The 23,349-nt window shown below is 48.9% G+C and overlaps 1 pseudogene; it reads left to right on the top strand.

Moving 5' to 3' along the window:
• The window catches only part of LOC106594621 (trinucleotide repeat-containing gene 6A protein-like), a 69,249-nt pseudogene that overhangs the window by 10,611 nt on the left and 35,289 nt on the right, over positions 1-23,349 (top strand).

The raw sequence follows: 23,349 nt of genomic DNA, 5'->3' as shown, positions 1-23,349 counted from the left end.
GGGGTTTATATAGAGCCCTGGATCTGGGAGGGGTTTATATAGAGCCCTGGATCTGGGAGGGGTTTATATAGAGCCCTGGATCTGGGAGGGGTTTATATACAGCCCTGGATCTGGGAGGGGTTTATATACAGCCCTGGATCTGGGAGGGGTTTATATACAGCCCTGGATCTGGGAGGGGTTTATATAGAGCCCCTGGACCTGGGAGGGGTTTATATAGAGCCCTGGATCTGGGAGGGGGTTTATATAGAGCCCTGGATCTGGGAGGGGTTTTATAGAGCCCTGGATCTGGGAGGGGTTTATATAGAGCCCTGGATCTGGGAGGGGTTTATATAGAGCCCTGGATCTGGGAGGGGTTTATATAGAGCCCTGGATCTGGGAGGGGTTTATATAGAGCCCTGGATCTGGGAGGGGTTTATATAGAGCCCTGGACCTGGGAGGGGTTTATAGAGCCCTGGATCTGGGAGGGGTTTATATAGAGCCCTGGATCTGGGAGGGGTTTATATAGAGCCCTGGATCTGGGAGGGGTTTATATAGAGCCCTGGACCTGGGAGGGGTTTATATAGAGCCCTGGACCTGGGAGGGGTTTATATAGAGCCCCTGGATCTGGGAGTGGTTTATATAGAGCCCTGGATCTGTGTGCCTGCCTGCCCTTCTGGTCTTTTCCATTGTGGCCGTGCGTGTGTGTGCGTGTGCGTACTGGAGGTAAAGTCTGGTGACAGCAGCTGCTGCTTGTCAAAGCCCACCGCGGTTCCGTTGTAGCGTAGCGACCGAGCGGCCGGGCCCCGACTGCTGAGTAAGCGCTGCTGTTTTAAAGGCTGAATGAAAACCACTGCCACACTTTTTGTTGTAGACGGCTGTTTGTGTAGCTCATTGTAGTCATACAGTTCATGCAGAGACAAAAGACCTGTGACCCCCCCAGACCCCCGTTCCCCAGCTTCTACCCCGTCCCCAGACCCCCCGTCCCCAGCTTCTACCCCGTCCCCCAGCTTCTACCTCGTCCCCAGACCCCCATCTTCTACCCCGTCCCCAGACCCCCAGCTTGTACCCCGTCCCCCAGCTTCTACCTCGTCCCCAGACCCCCCATCTTCTACCCCGTCCCCAGACCCCCAGCTTGTACCCCGTCCCCAGCTTCTACCCCGTCCCCAGACCCCCAGCTTGTACCCCGTCCCCAGTTTCTACCCTGTCCCCAGACCCCCAGCTTGTACCCCGTCCCCAGACCCCCAGCTTGTACCCCGTTCCCTAGCTTCTACCCCGTCCCCAGACCCCCAGCTTGTACCCCGTCCCCCAGTTTCTACCCCGTCCCCAGACCCCCAGCTTGTACCCCGTAATCTAGCTTCTACCCCGTTCCCCATCCTCTACCCTGACCCCATCCCCCACCTTTTAGTTGAATGAGGTGAATATATTTTAAATAAAACAGTTGGTAATATAAATAAATATACCGTTATAAAGTAATGATTTGTATTAATTGATGTCAGTAACAGTTGATGTAAATACATTTGGCTGTCATGCTTATCGGTCTATATATATATATATATATATATATATATATATTAGTAATTTGGCATAATTTATTGGTGTTAAATTGGCCTGTGTATCTTTTTGGTTTAGTCATAGTTTTATTATTTATATAACACAGCTATCAACACAGCATACAGAGCTTGAGCCAAGTACTTCTATGCCAGTGATCCATATAAACACATTGATATACCAGTGATCCATATAAACACATTGATATACCAGTGATCCATATAAACACATTGATACACCAGTGATCCATATAAACACATTGATACCCCAGTGATCCATATAAACACATTGATACACCAGTGATCCATATAAACACATTGATATACCAGTGATTCATATAAACACATTGATAACCAGTGATCCATATAAACACATTGATATACCAGTGATTCATATAAACACATTGATATACCAGTGATCCATATAAACACATTGATATACCAGTGATCCATATAAACACATTGATACCCCAGTGATCCATATAAACACATTGATACCCCAGTGATCCATATAAACACATTGATATACCAGTGATTCATTGGCGGCTAAAGAAATTAGCTCATGAAACTCCTAGCTTATAGGCTAGTTGCTAATTGCTAATTGCAGCAGTAGGCCTATAACTTCCATTGGTCTTTCACACTGAGGATTGGTGATTTATCGAAGTGGAGATTATTTATCTCCAAATAGCCTACTGTGAGGAACTATAGTTTCAATATATTATCATTCTCAATGGATGTTAAAAAAACAAACATTTTTTCTTCATTTCGGAGCAGCGGGCCAGGTACTTCTATGCAAAAACCCTCACAACGTTTATCAGGACAGAGAAACCAGACGACATGGAGCCACTACAAAACACCAGACCGACGAAAACACGTGACAAATCTCCTAAAAAACGATAGTTTATGAAATGAACCAAAAAGTGTAGCGGGTTCGTGAAACTCTGCAAACCAACGTGTTCCACTCTGAGAATGAGAAACGGTGAAAGGACTGTAATTAATACCTGCATTAACAGACATGAATGAAACCAAATGATGGGGATGAACAGTACATTTTCTAGTGGTGACGTAGTGGGGCAATTGATGTTTTATTTTTTAATTAAAACTTAAAGGCAAACGATTCACACAATGAAACGGTTTAATGCACAAGATTTGGCGGGAGACGGCAGAGCCGTTCTGGAGGGAGACTGGGCTTGTTTATCTCCCTCCCCTTCCTGTCTCGACATGTTTTTATTATTACTGAACACGCGTTATCTTCACACGGATATCTGAGATGTTTTTCACATGACGGCTGAACTCAGTAATCAGCTAGACCTACTGCTACACGCGCTCTGCCCAAATTACAGACTTCCCAAGCTGTTTTTTAAATAATTTATTTAAACAATCCACAGCTATTTTCATGCTTTCTGGTGAAATATTTTGAATTATTTTTATTTATTTCTGTACAAACTGGAGTAATTTTTATATATAATTTTGGCAAATATATTTTCCGTTTACTTCCCTATTAGACCCACCACTAAGGCATTTCTCTCCTTGTTCTATTGATTTACATAGCAACTTTATTTTTGTTGTCCAGAAGGCGAAGCAACCCATCCTAGTTTTTGCATCTTTAGAGCTCCCTCTAAGTTTCTAACAGATTTTCTGATCTCTGTCACGTATGGAACTGCAATCTGGTTGATCTCCTCTCTCTACTAGAGCTCTGGTCTTGTCTCCTCAGCGATGACAGGCTGGCTGTTCTCCTCTCTCTACTAGAGCTCTGGTCTTGTCTCCTCAGCGATGACAGGCTGGTTGTTCTCCTCTCTCTACTAGAGCTCTGGTCTTGTCTCCTCAGCGATGACAGGCTGGCTGTTCTCTCTCTACTAGAGCTCTGGTCTTGTCTCCTCAGCGATGACAGGCTGGTTGATCTCCTCACACCACCAGATGCCCTGCTGCCTCTGTTCTGCTGCTGCCTCTGTTCTGCTGCTGCCTCTGTTCTGCTGCTGCCTCTGCTCTGTTCTGTGTTCTGCTGGTCTGCTGCGCCTCTGTTCTGACAGAGAGGGAGACCCTTGATGTTCTGTCAGGGAGGGAGGACCCGCCGCCCTGTTCTGTGTACTGGCTACGGCATCTGAAAATGGACAAACTGTACTATTGCCGCTTTTAGTTGGGGCCCTCTTTTAGGCGAGTATATGGGCACACTGAAGCACGCTGATGCCTTTAGACAGCTATCTGCTGGAGCACTTCAAGGGTGGAGAGGAGGCCCCTGGGAGGGTGAGTGGAGAGGAGGCCCCTGGGAGGGTGAGTGGAGAGGAGGCCCCTGGGAGGGTGAGTGGAGAGGAGGCCCCTGGGAGGGTGAGTGGAGAGGAGGCCCCTGGGAGGGTGGAGAGGAGGCCCCTGGGAGGGTCCTGTGGAGCCCTGGGAGGGTGGAGAGGGGCCTAGTGGAGAGTGGCCCCTGGGAGGGTGGAGAAGCCGTAGCCCTAGGGGGAGAGGAGGCCTAAAGCCCTGGGGAGGCCGGGGCGGTTTGGTCCTCAATTCTCTGACGGAGAAACATTTCTCAGAATACAGTCCAATTCTTAAAAGGGACACTTTTTGGGATTTCGTCAGTGATGCCCCCTTTTTTATCTACATCCCCAGAGTCAGATTAACTTCTTATGTCTCTGTGTCCGGTATGAAGTAAGTTGGATGTAGTTTCGTGAGCCATACTCTTAACTAGCGTTAGCACAATGACTGGAAGTCTATGGGTAACGCTAGCATTTAAAGTTAAAATAAATAAGCCAAATAAATAAACAACACAAGGCCTATAGTCTATGGTGCCTACTCTGTGTTGTAGGACTGTTTTCTTGAGTAAATCTGAGCTTTAAAAAATAAAACCCACATTTCATTCTGTTTAAGCAACTAGATACGACGTACACGATAATTTTACGCTGCTGCTCCTCTCTGTTCATCCTATATATCTGTCTGTATATAGCCTCTCTGTTCATCCTATATATCTCTGTCTGTATATAGCCTCTCTGTTCATCCTATATATCTCTGTCTGTATATAGCCTCTCTGTTCATCCTATATATCTCTGTCTGTATATAGCCTCTCTGTTCATCCTATATATCTCTGTCTGTATATAGCCTCTCTGTTCATCCTATATATCTCTGTCTGTATATAGCCTCTCTGTTCATCCTATATATCTCTGTCTGTATATAGCCTCTCTGTTCATCCTATATATCTCTGTCTGTATATAGCCTCTCTGTTCATCCTATATATCTCTGTCTGTATATAGCCTCTCTGTTCATCCTATATATCTCTGTCTGTATATAGCCTCTCTGTTCATCCTATATATCTCTGTCTGTATATAGCCTCTCTGTTCATCCTATATATCTCTGTCTGTATATAGCCTCTCTGTTCATCCTATATATCTCTGTCTGTATATAGCCTCTCTGTTCATCCTATATATCTCTGTCTGTATATAGCCTCTCTGTTCATCCTATATATCTCTGTCTGTATATAGCCTCTCTGTTCATCCTAAATATCTCTGTCTGCATATAGCCTCTCTGTTCATCCTATATATCTCTGTCTGTATATAGCCTCTCTGTTCATCCTATATATCTCTGTCTGTATATAGCCTCTCTGTTCATCCTATATATCTCTGTCTGTATATAGCCTCTCTGTTCATCCTATATATCTCTGTCTGTATATAGCCTCTCTGTTCATCCTATATATCTCTGTCTGTATATAGCCTCTCTGTTCATCCTATATATCTCTGTCTGTATATAGCCTCTCTGTTCATCCTATATATCTCTGTCTGTATATAGCCTCTCTGTTCATCCTATATATCTCTGTCTGTATATAGCCTCTCTGTTCATCCTATATATCTCTGTCTGTATATAGCCTCTCTGTTCATCCTATATATCTCTGTCTGTATATAGCCTCTCTGTTCATCCTATATATCTCTGTCTGTATATAGCCTCTCTGTTCATCCTATATATCTCTGTCTGTATATAGCCTCTCTGTTCATCCTATATATCTCTGTCTGTATATAGCCTCTCTGTTCATCCTATATATCTCTGTCTGTATATAGCCTCTCTGTTCATCCTATATATCTCTGTCTGTATATAGCCTCTCTGTTCATCCTATATATCTCTGTCTGTATATAGCCTCTCTGTTCATCCTATATATCTCTGTCTGTATATAGCCTCTCTGTTCATCCTATATATCTCTGTCTGTATATAGCCTCTCTGTTCATCCTATATATCTCTGTCTGTATATAGCCTCTCTGTTCATCCTATATATCTCTGTCTGTATATAGCCTCTCTGTTCATCCTATATATCTCTGTCTGTATATAGCCTCTCTGTTCATCCTATATATCTCTGTCTGTATATAGCCTCTCTGTTCATCCTATATATCTCTGTCTGTATATAGCCTCTCTGTTCATCCTATATATCTCTGTCTGTATATAGCCTCTCTGTTCATCCTATATATCTCTGTCTGTATATAGCCTCTCTGTTCATCCTATATATCTCTGTCTGTATATAGCCTCTCTGTTCATCCTATATATCTCTGTCTGTATATAGCCTCTCTGTTCATCCTATATATCTCTGTCTGTATATAGCCTCTCTGTTCATCCTATATATCTCTGTCTGTATATAGCCTCTCTGTTCATCCTATATATCTCTGTCTGTATATAGCCTCTCTGTTCATCCTATATATCTCTGTCTGTATATAGCCTCTCTGTTCATCCTATATATCTCTGTCTGTATATAGCCTCTCTGTTCATCCTATATATCTCTGTCTGTATATAGCCTCTCTGTTCATCCTATATATCTCTGTCTGTATATAGCCTCTCTGTTCATCCTATATATCTCTGTCTGTATATAGCCTCTCTGTTCATCCTATATATCTCTGTCTGTATATAGCCTCTCTGTTCATCCTATATATCTCTGTCTGTATATAGCCTCTCTGTTCATCCTATATATCTCTGTCTGTATATAGCCTCTCTGTTCATCCTATATATCTCTGTCTGTATATAGCCTCTCTGTTCATCCTATATATCTCTGTCTGTATATAGCCTCTCTGTTCATCCTATATATCTCTGTCTGTATATAGCCTCTCTGTTCATCCTATATATCTCTGTCTGTATATAGCCTCTCTGTTCATCCTATATATCTCTGTCTGTATATAGCCTCTCTGTTCATCCTATATATCTCTGTCTGTATATAGCCTCTCTGTTCATCCTATATATCTCTGTCTGTATATAGCCTCTCTGTTCATCCTATATATCTCTGTCTGTATATAGCCTCTCTGTTCATCCTATATATCTCTGTCTGTATATAGCCTCTCTGTTCATCCTATATATCTCTGTCTGTATATAGCCTCTCTGTTCATCCTATATATCTCTGTCTGTATATAGCCTCTCTGTTCATCCTATATATCTCTGTCTGTATATAGCCTCTCTGTTCATCCTATATATCTCTGTCTGTATATAGCCTCTCTGTTCATCCTATATATCTCTGTCTGTATATAGCCTCTCTGTTCATCCTATATATCTCTGTCTGTATATAGCCTCTCTGTTCATCCTATATATCTCTGTCTGTATATAGCCTCTCTGTTCATCCTATATATCTCTGTCTGTATATAGCCTCTCTGTTCATCCATATATCTCTGTCTGTATATAGCCTCTCTGTTCATCCTATATATCTCTGTCTGTATATAGCCTCTCTGTTCATCCTATATATCTCTGTCTGTATATAGCCTCTCTGTTCATCCTATATATCTCTGTCTGTATATAGCCTCTCTGTTCATCCTATATATCTCTGTCTGTATATAGCCTCTCTGTTCATCCTATATATCTCTGTCTGTATATAGCCTCTCTGTTCATCCTATATATCTCTGTCTGTATATAGCCTCTCTGTTCATCCTATATATCTCTGTCTGTATATAGCCTCTCTGTTCATCCTATATATCTCTGTCTGTATATAGCCTCTCTGTTCATCCTATATATCTCTGTCTGTATATAGCCTCTCTGTTCATCCTATATATCTCTGTCTGTATATAGCCTCTCTGTTCATCCTATATATCTCTGTCTGTATATAGCCTCTCTGTTCATCCTATATATCTCTGTCTGTATATAGCCTCTCTGTTCATCCTATATATCTCTGTCTGTATATAGCCTCTCTGTTCATCCTATATATCTCTGTCTGTATATAGCCTCTCTGTTCATCCTATATATCTCTGTCTGTATATAGCCTCTCTGTTCATCCTATATATCTCTGTCTGTATATAGCCTCTCTGTTCATCCTATATATCTCTGTCTGTATATAGCCTCTCTGTTCATCCTATATATCTCTGTCTGTATATAGCCTCTCTGTTCATCCTATATATCTCTGTCTGTATATAGCCTCTCTGTTCATCCTATATATCTCTGTCTGTATATAGCCTCTCTGTTCATCCTATATATCTCTGTCTGTATATAGCCTCTCTGTTCATCCTATATATCTCTGTCTGTATATAGCCTCTCTGTTCATCCTATATATCTCTGTCTGTATATAGCCTCTCTGTTCATCCTATATATCTCTGTCTGTATATAGCCTCTCTGTTCATCCTATATATCTCTGTCTGTATATAGCCTCTCTGTTCATCCTATATATCTCTGTCTGTATATAGCCTCTCTGTTCATCCTATATATCTCTGTCTGTATATAGCCTCTCTGTTCATCCTATATATCTCTGTCTGTATATAGCCTCTCTGTTCATCCTATATATCTCTGTCTGTATATAGCCTCTCTGTTCATCCTATATATCTCTGTCTGTATATAGCCTCTCTGTTCATCCTATATATCTCTGTCTGTATATAGCCTCTCTTCTCATCCTATATATCTCTGTCTGTATATAGCCTCTCTGTTCATCCTATATATCTGTCTGTATATAGCCTCTCTGCTGCTCCTCTCTGTTCACCCTATATATCTCTGTCTGTATATAGCCTCTCTGCTGCTGCTCTCTGTTTATCATATATACATAGTCACTTTAACCATATGTACATACTACCTCAATCAGCCTGACTAACCGGCTGTCTATAGCCTCTGTTTCCTGTCTATAGCCTCTGTTTCCTGTCTATAGCCTCGGTTTCCTGTCTATGGACTCGGTTTCCTGTCTATGGACTCGGTTTCCTGTCTATGGACTCGGTTTCCTGTCTATGGCCTCGGTTTCCTGTCTATGGCCTCGGTTTCCTGTCTATGGCCTCGGTGCCCTGTCTATGGCCTCGGTTTCCTGTCTATGGCCTCGGTGTCCTGTCTATGGCCTCGGTGCCCTGTCTAGGGCCTCGGTGCCCCTGTCTAGGGCCTCGGTTTCCTGTCTATAGGGCCTCGGTTTCCTGTCTATAGGGCCTCGGTGCCCTGTCTAGGGCCTCGGTTTCCTGTCTATAGGGCCTCGGTGCCCTGTCTATAGGGCCTCGGTGCCCTGTCTCTAGGGCCTCGGTGCCCTGTCTCTAGGGCCTCGGTGCCCTGTCTATAGGGCCTCGGTTTCCTGTCTAGGGCCTCGGTTTCCTGTCTAGGGCCTCGGTGCCCTGTCTGTATATAGGGCCTCTCTACTGTTGTTTTTTATTTCCTTACTATTGTTCACCTAATACCTTTTTTAACTTAAAAATGGCACTGTTGGTTGTATATAGTAATTACCTGTTGAGGCGTTCAAGTGGATTTCACACAGTCGATTGCGATAAATTCCCCACGTCCATCTTGATTTATGAATGTAAGCATTATACTGTATGTTCTACACCTGTTGTATTCTGCGCACGTAACAAATCAAAATTCATATCTTTTTAATTGGTTCATTTCAAAATTCTAATCATAATTGGTTCGTTTTGTTTTCTGAGGCCCAACCAGGAAACGAGTTCTGTGCTGTGATGGAATTGATCTAAAACCAGGAGGATTCTCCTCCATAGTTTTTTTAATTAAATCTCCCAGTTTGGGAACATTTAGTCTCGACGACGACGGTAAATTGACAGCGTTAGTAGTGTGTCGTCACGCTCGACGTGGTGACTTGCCAAACACCTCAAAATACGCTGACACATTTTTACGCTGACGTCGCCCCGGGGTAGCGGGAGAAAGACGGGAACAGCAATGAAACCACATGACGTCGTTTCCCCCCCTCAGCGTTCAAGCAGACCTTCACAGCTGATTTTTCTGACCGGGGTTTTTTTGTACTGGTTAATGTACCCTGTGCTGCGTTTTGACTTGACCGCGTTACAGACCAAAACACGCCCTCTTGCTGAGAGACAAACGACGTGCTCATCTGGTCCTGAAGAAAGGCAACGGGATTCTGCGTTCATGAATCAACATGGACGTGGGGAATTTATCACACGCGACTGTGTGAAATCCACTTGGAGCGCCTCTCCAACTTGTAATAACTAACTAATAATAACTGACCTCACCTACTAAACGAAATGACATCTATAACAGCATTTTATTTTTTATTTGTTGGTTATTAGTCATTTTCGCCCCATGAGTTCATATCTCACGAACGCATTCAACTGGTATTTATGACTTCACTACTGGTAAATTCCCACCTCCCACGTGGTTACGAACACAACATCAGAGTGGAAACTCTAAGAGGTCCAACATAACAATTCTGTCACAACAGACAATGCCAGGAACATTGTGAATTCCATTTTAATTTCCCTGCTGTTCCCCCGAAACCAAACCATGACCCCAAAACCACTTTTAACTACTGAACCATGGATTTGGTGAACCCTGGAGCAGCTAGCCGGTATGACTTTACCGTTATGAACCCCCTGGAGCAGCTAGCCGGTATGACTTTACCGTTATGAACCCCCTGGAGCAGCTAGCGGTATGACTTTACCGTTATGAACCCCCTGGAGCAGCTAGCCGGTATGACTTTACCGTTATGAACCCCCTGGAGCAGCTAGCCGGTATGACTTTACCGTTATGAACCCCCCTGGAGCAGCTAGCCGGTATGACTTTACCGTTATGAACCCCCTGGAGCAGCTAGCCGGTATGACTTTACCGTTATGAACCCCCTGGAGCAGCTAGCCGGTATGACTTTACCGTTATGAACCCCCTGGAGCAGCTAGCCGGTATGACTTTACCGTTATGAACCCCTGGAGCAGCTAGCCGGTATGACTTTACCGTTATGAACCCCCTGGAGCAGCTAGCCGGGTATGACTTCACGCTATGAACCCCTGGAGCAGCTAGCCGGTATGACTTTACCGTTATGAACCCCTGGAGCAGCTAGCCGGTATGACTTTACCGTTATGAACCCCTGTGAGCAGCTAGCGGGTTGCACCGTATGAACTGGAGCAGCTAGGGTATGCTACCGTATGAACGTGGAGCAGCTAGGGTTGACTTACCGATGTGGAGCAGTAGGGTGGACTTACGTTGGAGACAGAGTAGGGTGCACTACGTGGGGAGTAGGGTGCACTAGGTGGGGAGTAGGGTGGGGAGTAGGGTGCACTAGGTGGGGAGTAGGGTGCACTACGTGGGGAGTAGGGGTGGACTAGGTGGGGAGTAGGGTGCACTAGGTGGGGAGTAGGGTGGACTAGGTGGGGAGTAGGGTGCACTAGGTGGGGAGTAGGGTGCACTAGGTGGGGAGTAGGGTGCACTAGGTGGGGAGTAGGGTGCACTAGGTGGGGAGTAGGGTGCACTAGGTGGGGAGTAGGGTGCACTACGTGGGGAGTAGGGTGCACCTTATTAGGGAATAGAAACATGATCCAGTCCTGCCCCAGAGGCAGGACCCAGTAGTCGGGGCTCCCAGGGCCCCAGAGGCAGGACCCAGTAGTCGGGGCTCCCCAGTAACAAGCCCCCAGAGGCAGGACCCAGTAGTCGGGGCTCCCCCAGTAACATGTTCCAGTCCTGGTCAGGAGCCCCAGAGGCAGGTCGGCGCTCCCCCAGTAACACAAGGCCCTTGTGTGGTGTATATAGATGGACCTAACGTCTCCCCCACTCTGCCTCTACAGGAAACCAGCCCATAGAAGACAGAACAGTGGATGGACCAGCGAGAGACAGACAGTGAAGAGGAAGGAGTATAAGATAAAGAGGGCTGGTCAACAGGTAAGAAGAACCTTTTTAGATATTTAACATCGTCGACATTTACATAATACACTGGTTTTAGAAATCTGTTGATGTCTAATCTACCAGGACTGACACTGACTGTCCTCTGTTTGAAAACCTCCTGAGCCAATAGATTCTCTGCTGTTGTGGACTGAACCGTTTTAGAGAGATTTGAAACCCTGACGTGATGTAGAAACGTGTTGTTCTCTGAACATGGTCTTACACAACAACAAGAACAACAACAACACAATGCTGCTACTATCTGGAGGTTTCCAGGGTAACACAAGTAGCCTTGGTCCCCCCCGGCGGCTCAGCCCGGTAGCCTTGGTCCCCCCGGCGGCTCAGCCCGGTAGCCTTGGTCCCCCGGCGGCTCAGCCCGGTAGCCTTGGTCCCCCCGGCGGCTCAGCCCGGTAGCCTTGGTCCCCCGGCGGCTCAGCCCGGTAGCCTTGGTCCCCCCGGCGGCTCAGCCCGGTAGCCTTGGTCCCCCCGGCGGCTCAGCCCGGTAGCCTCGGTCCCCCGGGCGGCTCAGCTCTTGTGTTTTACCCTACATCGTTTCCCAGGCAGGCGAAGTGCCACAGCACGGCCCCCTGAGACAACATGGTGGGCTGCAATGTCAACACAACAAAAAGCGAGAATCTCAATTTAATTTCCTTGATTTAAAAAAAATATAAAGTAAAATGGTGTCCTTTTACCGCTGCCTCAAAACCCATTGGATGAGAAGATCAGAGGGGGAGGGACATCTAACCTTCTCATCCAATGGGTTTTGAGAAGGTGGTGAGGAAAGAGAACGTGAGTAATCAAGGAAATTATATTTTAAAAAGAGGCCTACTTCCTTTTTAATTGAGGAAATAGAACAGAGTTGACCTATTGAACTCTGGTGGGGGAACCAGTGGAGCGGGGCAGTGTGCCCAGACCAGGAAATTGGGTTGTTTTTACTGGCAGGAGTGAAACAGTTGATAGTCAGGCAGGGTTTTAGTCAGGACTGGGTCTCAGTAGCAGGGTTAAATCACCTCCTGCCCTAGACAGCCACAGCCGGGTCCCCAGCACAGAGTAGCTACTAGCTAGTTACATGTTAGCCTAGCTGTTCTGCAGGGTATCTACTAGCTAGTTACATGTTAGCCTAGCTGTTCTGCAGGGTAGCTACTAGCTAGTTACATGTTAGCCTAGCTGTTCTGCAGGGTAACAGCTAGGCTACTATATGTTGTTAGCCTAGCTGTTCTGCAGGGTAGGTAGTAGCTAGTTACATGTTAGCCTAGCTGTTCTGCAGGGTAGGTAGTAGCTAGTTACATGTTAGCCTAGCTGTTCTGCAGGGTAGGTACTAGCTAGTTACATGTTAGCCTAGCTGTTCTGCAGGGTAGGTGCTAGCTAGTTACATGTTAGCCTAGCTGTTCTGCAGGGTAGGTAGTAGCTAGTTACATGTTAGCCTAGCTGTTCTGCAGGGTAGGTAGTAGCTAGTTACATGTTAGCCTAGCTGTTCTGCAGGGTAGGTACTAGCTAGTTACATGTTAGCCTAGCTGTTCTGCAGGGTAGGTAGTAGCTAGTTACATGTTAGCCTAGCTGTTCTGCAGTGTAGCTACTAGCTAGTTACATGTTGTTTAGCCTAGCTGTTCTGCCGGGTAGCTACGCGCTAGTTACATGTTGTTTAGCCTAGCTGTTCTGCCGGGTAGCTACTAGCTCGTTACATGTTGTTAGCCTAGCTGTTCTGCAGGGTAGCTACTCGCTAGTTACATGTTGTTTAGCCTAGCTGTTCTGCAGGGTAGCTACTAGCCAGTTACATGTTGTTAGCCTAGCTAGTCAGAGGACAGACCAGGCTATCCACCTCTTTCCTGTCGGTGTATTTTAGTACAGGGTTGTTTATATAAGTTGTAAGAGACTGAACCAAGCACTTCCTTTCCCTGGAGGACAATAAAGTTAGTTTCCTGTTGTAGTCGTGTTCTCTCCTCTGTCACTCTGTCGATTACCTGTTAGGCTAACCCACGCTGGTCCTGACGAGCCACAGGGGGTTGCAGGCTTTCATTCCAACTCTCTCGCCCCCCCCCTCTCTCTCTCGCTCCCCCCCTCTCTCTCTCGCTCCCCCCTCTCTCTCTCGCTCCCCCCTCTCTCTCTCGCTCCCCCTCTCTCTCGTGCTCCCCCCCTCTCTCGTCCTCCCCTCTCTCGCGCTCCCCCCTCTCGCTCCCCTCGCCCTCTCTCTCTCGCTCCCCCTCTCTCGCTCCCCTCTCTCGCGTCCCCCTCTCTCGCTCCCCCTCTCTCCCCCTCTCTCTCCTCTCTCTCTTCCCCCCTCTCTCTCTCGCTTCCCCTCTCTCTCTCTCGCCTCCCTCTCCTCTCTCTCGCTCTCTCTCTCTCTCGCTTCTCTCTCGCTCTCTCTCTCTCGCTCTCCGCCTCTCTCGCTCTCTCCTCGCTCTCTCCCCGCTCTCTCCCGCTCTCTCCCCGCTCTCTCCCCGCCCTCTCCCGCTCTCTCCCGCTCTCCCCGCCTCTCCCCGCTCTCTCCCCGCCCTCTCCCCGCTCTCTCCTCGCCTCTCTCCCCGCTCTCTCCTCGCCCTCTCTCCCCGCTCTCTCCTCGCCTCTCTCCTCGCTCTCTCCTCGCTCGCTCTCTCTCGCTCTCTCTCTCGCTCTCTCTCTCTCTCTCCCCCCCGCTCTCTCCGCTCTCTCCCCGCCCTCTCCCGCTCTCTGCTCGCTCTCTCCTCGCTCTCTCCCCGCTCTCTCCTGCCCTCTCTTTCTCTCTCTCTCCAACAACTATTTCCCCGGGTGCTGATGACATGGGACGTCCCCCTCAGGCACCAGCAGTAGAGATCAGTTATAGAGACGATCACCATGGTGATCTGAACTTCTAGTCCACATACCAACACCTAGTCCACATACCAACACCTAGTCCACATACCAACACCTAGTCCACATACCAACACCTAGTCCACATACCAACACCTAGTCCACATACCAACACCTAGTCCACATACCAACACCTAGTCCACAACCAACACCTAGTCCACATACCAACACCTAACCCAACACCTAGTCCACATAGCCAACACCTAACCCAACACCTATTCCACATACCAACACCTAACCCAACACCTATTCCACATGCCAACACCTGTCCACATACCAACACCTGTTCCACATGCCAGCACCTCGCCACATGCCAGCACCTCGTCCCACATGCCAGCACCTCGTCCCACATGCCAGCACCTGTTCCACATGCCAGCACCTCGTCCACATGCCAGCACCTCGTCCACATGCCAGCGCCGCGTCCACATACCAACACCTAACCCAACACCTAGTCCACATACCAACACCTAGTCCACATACCAACACCTAGTCCACATACCAACACCTAGTCCACATACCAACACCTAACCCAACACCTAGTCCACATACCAACACCTAACCCAACACCCTAGTCCACATACCAACACCTAACCCAACACCTATTCCACATACCAACACCTAGTCCACATACCAACACCTAACCCAACACCTAGTCCACATACCAACACCTAACCCAACACCTATTCCACATACCAACACCTAGTCCACATACCAACACCTAGTCCACATACCAACACCTAACCCAACACCTAGTCCACATACCAACACCTAACCCAACACCTAGTCCACATACCAACACCTAACCCAACACCTAGTCCACATACCAACACCTAGTCCACATACCAACACCTAACCCAACACCTAGTCCACATACCAACACCTAACCCAACACCTATTCCACATACCAACACCTAGTCCACATACCAACACCTAGTCCACATACCAACACCTAACCCAACACCTAGTCCACATAGCCAACACCTAACCCAACACCTAGTCCACATAGCCAACACCTAACAACACCTCGTCCACATGCCAGCACCTCGTCCACATACCAGCACCTCGTCCACATGCCCGCACCTCGTCCACATAGCCGCACCTCCCTAGTCCACATGCCCGCACCTAACCAACACCTAGTCCACATGCCCGCACAACCCAACACCTAGTCCACATGCCCGCACCTAACCCAGCACCTAGTCCACATGCCAGCACCTAACCCAGCACCTCGTCCACATGCCAGCACCTCGCACATGCCAGCACCTCGTCCACATACCAACACCTAGTCCACATACCAACACCTAACCCAACACCTAGTCCACATGCCAACACCTAGTCACATACCAACACCTAGTCCACATACCAACACCTAACCCAACACCTAGTCCACATACCAACACCTAACCCAACACCTAGTCCACATACCAACACCTAGTCCACATACCAACACCTAGTCCACATACCAACACCTAGTCCACATACCAACACCTAGTCCACATACCAACACCTAGTCACATACCAACACCTAGCCACCCAACACCTAGTCCACAACCAACACCTACCCAGCACCTGAGTCCACATACCAGCACCTAGTCCACATGCCAGCACCTCGTCCACATGCCAGCACCTCGTCCACATGCCAGCACCTCGTCCACATGCCCGCACCCCGTCCACATGCCCGCACCTAGTCCACATGCCCGCACCTAGTCTACATGCCCGCACCTAACCCAACACCTAGTCCACATGCCCGCACCTAACCCAGCACCTAGTCCACATACCAACACCTAACCCAGCACCTAGTCCACATACCAACACCTAGTCCACATACCTAAAGCACCTAGTCCACATACCAACACCTAGTCCACATACCAGCACCTAGTCCACATACCAACACCTAGTCCACATACCAGCACCTAGTCCACATACCAACACCTAGCTCTCTCCTACCTAGCTTCTCTCTCTGTCTCTGAGGTTTTGTTGCCATGGAGTCAGGTCTTTTCCTAAGCCTGTTGTATAACAGTGACTAGAGTTCCCTGTTCTCACAGTCGTCAGAGTCGAGGAGGGAAGTAACACACTTGTGACTGTAATGTTATCTCTCCTCTCTGGGCTCTCGGCCATGTTTACAAACAGACACACACACATTCTGTTCTCCTGGAAGAGGTGTGGAATTACCAGGCTGACGCTACACTGCCTGGTGTCCATGATATTCTCCAGGGAGGGAGAGAGAGGGAGGGGAGAGGGGGAGGGAGGGAGAGGGAGAGAGGGAGGGAGAGAGAGGGAGGGAGGGGGGAGAGAGGGGGGAGGGAGGGAGGGAGGGAGGGAGAGAGGGAGGGAGAGGATCACTGTCACTAAGTGTGTAGTGTCTGTGTTAGTCAGTGGCTGGATCAGGAGAAGTGTGCAGCCAGCCGAAAGGTTTTAGAAAAGATACCAGAGGAAGTAGGAGAAGTTCTGGTGTCTGACACTCACATAAAAGTACACAGGAGTATCCAACCTAACTCCTTTCTCCTCCTCCTCTTCCTCCCTCCCTCCTCTTCCTCCCCCTCCTCTCTCCTCCTCTTCCTCTACAGCGTCAGAACATATCAAATCCAGGCAGACTCCTCCTCCTTGGCCTGCCAATCTGAACGAAAACGTCCCCACTACACACACACACACACACACACACACACACTGCTCCGAGCATCTTCAGAGATGCCAACAGGGTCCCAGCCAGCTGCCAGCCCCTCTCCCAGCCTGCCCCTGTGTGCCCGGCCCTGAGCCCTGACCACAAGCTGACCCCGTGGCTGTAGGAGCCCCACCCCCCAGTGCAGCTGTCCTCCACACAGCCAGGCGGCGCCCTGACCCGGACAGGCAGCGCTACTAACAGGTAATACAATGTAGATTTAGATTACTGTAAACGTACCTGGACTACATCTGGATCTCTGTTTAGTCCCCTAACTGTTATAAACATTACCTCACCTGGACTACATCTGAATGGCTCTCTGTTTAGTCCACTAACTGTCAACACTAAGGTCCTCTATGCCTCTGTGGGTTAGTTACTGTCAACACTAAGGTACCTCTAATGGCTCAGTGTTTAGTCCACTAACTGTCAACACTAAGGTCCTCTATGTCTCAGTAGGTTAGTACTGTCAACACTAAGGTCCTCTATGGCTCAGTAGGTTAGTACTGTCAACACTAAGGTCCTCTATGGCTCAGTAGGTTAGTACTGGCAACACTAAGGTCCTCTATGGCTCAGTAGGTTAGTACTGTCAACACTAAGGTCCTCTATGGCTCAGTAGGTTAGAACTGTCAACACTAAGGTCCTCTATGGCTCAGTAGGTTAGTACTGTCAACACTAAGGTCCTCTATGGCTCAGTAAGTTAGTACTGGCAACACTAAGGTCCTCTATGGCTCAGTAGGTTAGAACTGTCAACACTAAGGTCCTCTATGGCTCAGTAGGTTAGAACTGTCAACACTAAGGTCCTCTATGGCTCAGTAGGTTAGTACTGTCAACACTAAGGTCCTCTAGTATCAGTAGGTTAGTGCTGTCAACACTAAGGTCCTCTATGGCTCAGGATGGTGGTCTGTTTGAAACATGTTGGTATTACAGACTCGGTCAGCGAGTGGTTTGAAAATGTCAGTGAAGACCAGTTTGTCCGCGCAAACTCTGAGTCCACGTTCCTGGTAATCCGTCTGGCCCTGCGTCCTTGGGAATGTTGACCTATTTAAAAGTGTTGCTCACGTCGGCTACAGAGAGCGTGATCACACAGTCATCCGGAACAGCTTGTGCTCTCATGCATGCTTCAGTGTTGCTTGCCTCAAGGCGAACATCAAAGGCATTTAGCTCGTCTGGTAGGCTCGCTTCACTGGGCAGCTCGCGGCCGGGTCTCCCTTCGTCGTCCGTAATAGTTTGCAAGCCCCCTGCCTCATCCGACGAGCGTCAGAGACGATTTCTTATAAGCGTCCGGATTAGTGTCGCGCTCCTTGAAAGTGGCAGCTCCTAGCCTTTAGCTCGACAGTAGTAGTGTCTGGGGGTGGTGGTAGTGTCTGGGGGTGGTGGTAGTGTCTGGGGGTGGTGGTAGTGTCTGCGGGTGGTGGTAGTGTCTGGGGGTGGTGGTAGTGTCTGGGGGTGGCGGTAGTGTCTGGGGGTGGGGCGGTAGTGTCTGGGGGTGGGGTGGTAGTGTCTGCGGGTGGTGGTGGTAGTGTGCGGTGGTAGTGTGTCTGCGGGTGGCGGCGGTAGTGTGGCGGCGGTAGTGTGTCTGCGGGTGGCGGCGGTAGTGTGTCTGCGGGGGCGGCGGTAGTGTGTCTGCGGGGGCGGCGGTAGTGTGTCTGCGGGGGCGGCGGTAGTGTGTCTGCGGGTGGCGGCGGTAGTGTGTCTGCGGGTGGCGGCGGTAGTGTGGCGGGGTGTGTGGCGGCGGGGTGGCGGCGGTGTGGCGTGGGGTAGTGTGGCGGGTGGCGGCGGTGTGTGTCTGCGGGTGGCGGCGGTAGTGTGGCTGCGGGTGGCGGCGGTAGTGTGGCGGCGGGTGGCGGCGGTAGTGTGTCTGCGGGTGGCGGCGGTAGTGTGTCTGCGGGTGGCGGCGGTGGTGTGTCTGCGGGTGGCGGCGGTAGTGTGGCGGGGTAGTGTGTCTGCGGGTGGCGGCGGTAGTGTGTCTGCGGGTGGCGGTAGTGTGTCGGCGGGTGGCGGCGGTAGTGTGGCGGCGGGGGCGGCGGTAGTGTGTCTGCGGGTGGCGGCGGTAGTGTGTCTGCGGGTGGCGGCGGTAGTGTGTCTGCGGGGGCGGGCGGTAGTGTGTCTGCGGGGGCGGCGGTAGTGTGTCTGCGGGTGGCGGCGGTAGTGTGTCTGCGGGTGGCGGTTGTCGTGTCTGCTTTATTTCTTTGGCTGCTTGTCTTCCTGACGCTGTTTTAACATTTAATTGTTTTTCTTCTCTCTCTCTCTCTCTCTCCTCTCGCTATCCCCTCTCTCTCGCCATCTCTCTCCTCCTCTCTCTCGCCATCCCCTCCCTCTCTCTCGCTATCCCCTCTCTCCCTCTCTCGCCATCCCCTCTCTCTCGCCCTCCTCTCTCTCTCGCCCTCTCTCTCTCTCGCCCTCTCTCTCTCTCGCCCTCTCTCTCTCGCCCTCCTCTCTCTCGCCATCCCCTCTCTCTGTATCCCCTCTCTCGCTATCCCCTCTCTCCCTCTCTCTCGCTATCCCCTCTCTCTCGCCTCCCGCCATCCCTCTCCTCGCTATCCCCTCTCTCCCTCTCTCTCGCTATCCCCTCTCTCCCTCTCTCTCGCTATCCCCCTCTCTCTCGCCCTCTCTCCCCCTCCTCTCTCTCGCCATCCCCCTCTCTCTCGCTATCCCCTCTCTCCCTCCCTCTCCTATCCCTCTCTCCCTCTTTCTCGCTATCCCCTCTCTCTCGCCCTCTCTCTCTCTCGCCATCCCCCTCTCTCCTCGCCATCCCCTCTCTCTCTCTCGCCATCCCTCTCTCTCTCTCGCCATCCCCTCTCTCTCTCTCGCCATCCTCTCTCTCTCTCTCGCCATCCCCTCTCTCTCTCTCGCGCCATCCTCTCTCTCTCTCTCTCTGGCCATCCCTCTCTCTCTCTCTCTCGCCATCCCCTCTCTCTCTCTCTCGCCATCCCTCTCTCTCTCTCTCGCTATCCCCTCTCTCTCTCTCTCGCTATCCCTCCCTCTCTCTCGCTATCCCCTCTCTCTCCTCTCTCTCTCTCTCTCTCTCGCTATCCCCTCTTCTCCTCTCTCGCCATCCCTCTCTCTCTCTCTCTCGCCATCCCTCTCTCTCTCTCTCTCGCCATCCCCTCCTCTCTCTCTCGCCATCCTCTCTCTCTCTCGCCATCCTCTCTCTCGCTATCCCCTCTCTCTCTCTGCTATCCCCTCTCTCTCTCTGCTATCCCCTCTCTCTCTCTCTCTCTCTCTCTCGCCATCCCTCTCTCTCTCTCTCTCTCGCTATCCCCTCTCTCTCTCTCTCTCTCTCTCTCGCTATCCCTCTCTCGGTCGCCATCCCCTCTCTCTCTCTCTCTCTCTCTCGCTATCCTCTCTCTCTCTCGCCATCCCCTCTCTCTCTCTCTCTCTCATCCTCTCTCTCTCTCGCTATCCCCTCTCATTTTCGTTCCTCTCTTCTGTCCTTTATCCTAGGCATGGCTCCAATTCGGGACTCGGTCAGCCACTCCCCTAACCAAACAGGTGACAAACTTTTTTTTTTTTTTACCCTTTGACCTTGACTCTTCTTCTCCAGTCTGCACAAGGCCTTCCTGGACCTCTGCCTGTACTACTCCAGTCAGACAACAAGGTCATTCCTGGACCTCTGCCTATACTACTCCAGTCAGACAACAAGGTCATTCCTGGACCTCTGCCTGTACTACTCCAGTCAGACAACAAGGTCATTCCTGAAGCCCAGTTGTTCCACTGTATGTTTGTTTTACTCCATGTGTAAGTCTAAGTGTCGAACTGCTTTGCTTTATTCTTGGCCAGGTCGCAGTTGTAAATGAGAACTTGTTTCTCAACTTGCCTACCTGGTTAAGTAAAGGTGAAATACATATAAATTGATCTGATCTCTCTTACGGTTAACCTTTTAAGATCGTCTCACCTTGCTATTCAACTTTTAAAACTACTTTTGTCACAGCATGGGCTCCTTCAAAGGTAGGGTTAGGGTACAACGGGGGAGAGGAGGTGGTAGAGGGAGAGGAGGAGGGAGGGGGAGGAGGAGGAGAGGGTGGGAGGAGGAGAAGGGGGGACATTCTGACTTAGTAGGCAGACTAGACAACATTCTAGGAGAATTGGCAGCCGCCGTGTGTGTGTGTGTGTGTGTGTGACTGGTGAGAAGGAGCGAGTCTTTACAGAAAAGCAGGGTGGCTAATTGCCAGAAGAGAAGAACGGATACAGGAGACATGAAAGGGTTAGTTTAGTACGGAGGAAGAGGTTCTCGTCGTAAAAGAATAAACAGCCCCTCCCTCCTCCCTCTCACCTCTCCCCTCCCCCCTCCCTTTCCCGTCTCTCCCTCCCGTCTCTCCTCCCCGTCTCCCCTCCTTTCCCGTCTCTCCCCTCCCCCGGGTTAGAGACACTGGGACTGGGTTAGAGACACTGGGACTGGGTTAGAGACACTGGGACTGGGTTAGAGACACTGGGACTGGGTTAGAGACACTGGGACTGGGTTAGAGACACTGGGACTGGGTTAGAGACACTGGGACTGGGCTAGAGGGACACTGGGCCGGGCCGGGCTAGAGGGGACACTGGGCCGGGCCGGGCTAGAGGGACACTGGGCCGGGCCGGGCTAGAGGGACACTGGGCCGGGCCGGGCTAGAGGGACACTGGGCGGGCCGGGTTAGAGGGACACTGGGCCGTGGGACACTGGGCCGGGTAGAGGGACACTCGGGCCGGGCTAGAGGGACACTGGGCCGGGCGGGCTAGAGGGACACTGGGCCGGGCCGGGCTAGAGGGACACTGGGCCGGGCCGGGCTAGAGGGACACTGGGGCGGGCCGGGCTAGAGGACACTGGGAGAGTACTCGTGTTATTGAGATCAGAGAGACATTGGAGCACTTCTACAAGGCACCTTTCCTTCTTCTCGCTCAGTAACAGGTGAACGTCTGGGTTCCACCCCTCCCGTTTCCACCAATCCACACGTCAGATCAATGATTAGTGAAAGAACGTCCTGGTTTGTGTTTGTGTTCTCTTGTGAGCTAACCAAACTTCCACCACCACCCCTTTCGTCTCTCCCCCTTTCTGTCCCCAGGTTTGGACCACCCTGGCCTGGATTCGCAGTATGAGAATTGCCCGTGGAGCTCTGGTTCTCCCTGCAGCAGTGACACCAACAGTAACTGGGGCAAGGTGAGGATTCTCTGAGCTTCTCCAAGTGTATATACCGCCATGTTTGTTGTTTTTTGGGGGGGGGGTTTCACTTGTATTTTAATCTTGGAACGTTATAATGTGAGGCGGTTTACGAGAAACCCGTTCGGATGTCTCGAAAAAAAAATGGAACGGAAATCTAGTTTTTTTTTTTCTGGTTGTTTTTGAAATCATTTCAATCTTTTACTGTAATGTAAAGAAAGGGAAAAAAACTATTGTATGATTTTACTTCAGGAACATTTCCAAGTTTAGTTAGCATGCCCAATGTGAAAACGCTAGCTCAAACTTCCTGACCTGAGACTGTCGCAGCTAACTGGTTTAGACCAAATAATGAACTAGCTAGTTAGTAATGAAATCAGACTGGTTTTAGACAGAATAGTGAACTAGCTAGTTAGTAATGAAATCAGACTGGTTTAGACCGAATAATGAACTAGCTAGTTAGTAATGAAATCAGACTGGTTTTAGACAGAATAGTGAACTAGCTAGTTAGTAATGAAATCAGACTGGTTTAGACTGAATAATGAACTAGCTAGTTAATGAAATCAGACTGGTTTAGACTGAATAATGAACTAGCTAGTTAGTAATGAAATCAGACTGGTTTTAGACAGAATAGTGAACTAGCTAGTTAGTAATGAAATCAGACTGGTTTAGACAGAATAGTGAACTAGCTAGTTAGTAATGAAATCAGACTGGTTTAGACCGAATAGTGAACTAGCTAGTTAGTAATGAAATCAGACTGGTTTAGACCGAATAAGGAATTAGCTAGTTAGTAATGAAATCAGACTGGTTTAGACAGAATAGTGAACTAGCTAGTTAGTAATGAAATCAGACTGGTTTTAGACAGAATAGTGAACTAGCTAGTTAGTAATGAAATCAGACGGGTTTAGACCGAATAATAAACTAGCTAGTTAGTAAAGTTGTCAGTCAACAACGTGGTTCTGAATACAAGTGGGTCGGCTTGTCATTTGAATCAACAAGTAGTCGTACGCTGTAGCTTGCGTTCATTAAAGCTGTTCACACTTCCTTCCGATGTTGCTTCATCAGTGGGTAGGACTGGGGAAAAATGACATGAAAATATATTAACAGTATTGCAGTAATTTCAGCAGTTCAGAATTACTTTGGTTTTGGGTAGCAAAGCAATCGCTATCCTATCTTTAATTTGCTGG

Source organism: Salmo salar, chromosome ssa06, assembly GCF_905237065.1.
Source record: "Salmo salar chromosome ssa06, Ssal_v3.1, whole genome shotgun sequence".
Taxonomy (NCBI): domain Eukaryota; kingdom Metazoa; phylum Chordata; class Actinopteri; order Salmoniformes; family Salmonidae; genus Salmo; species Salmo salar.
Note: the sequence above shows the minus strand (reverse complement) of the source record. Positions and strands in the feature narration are given on the sequence as shown.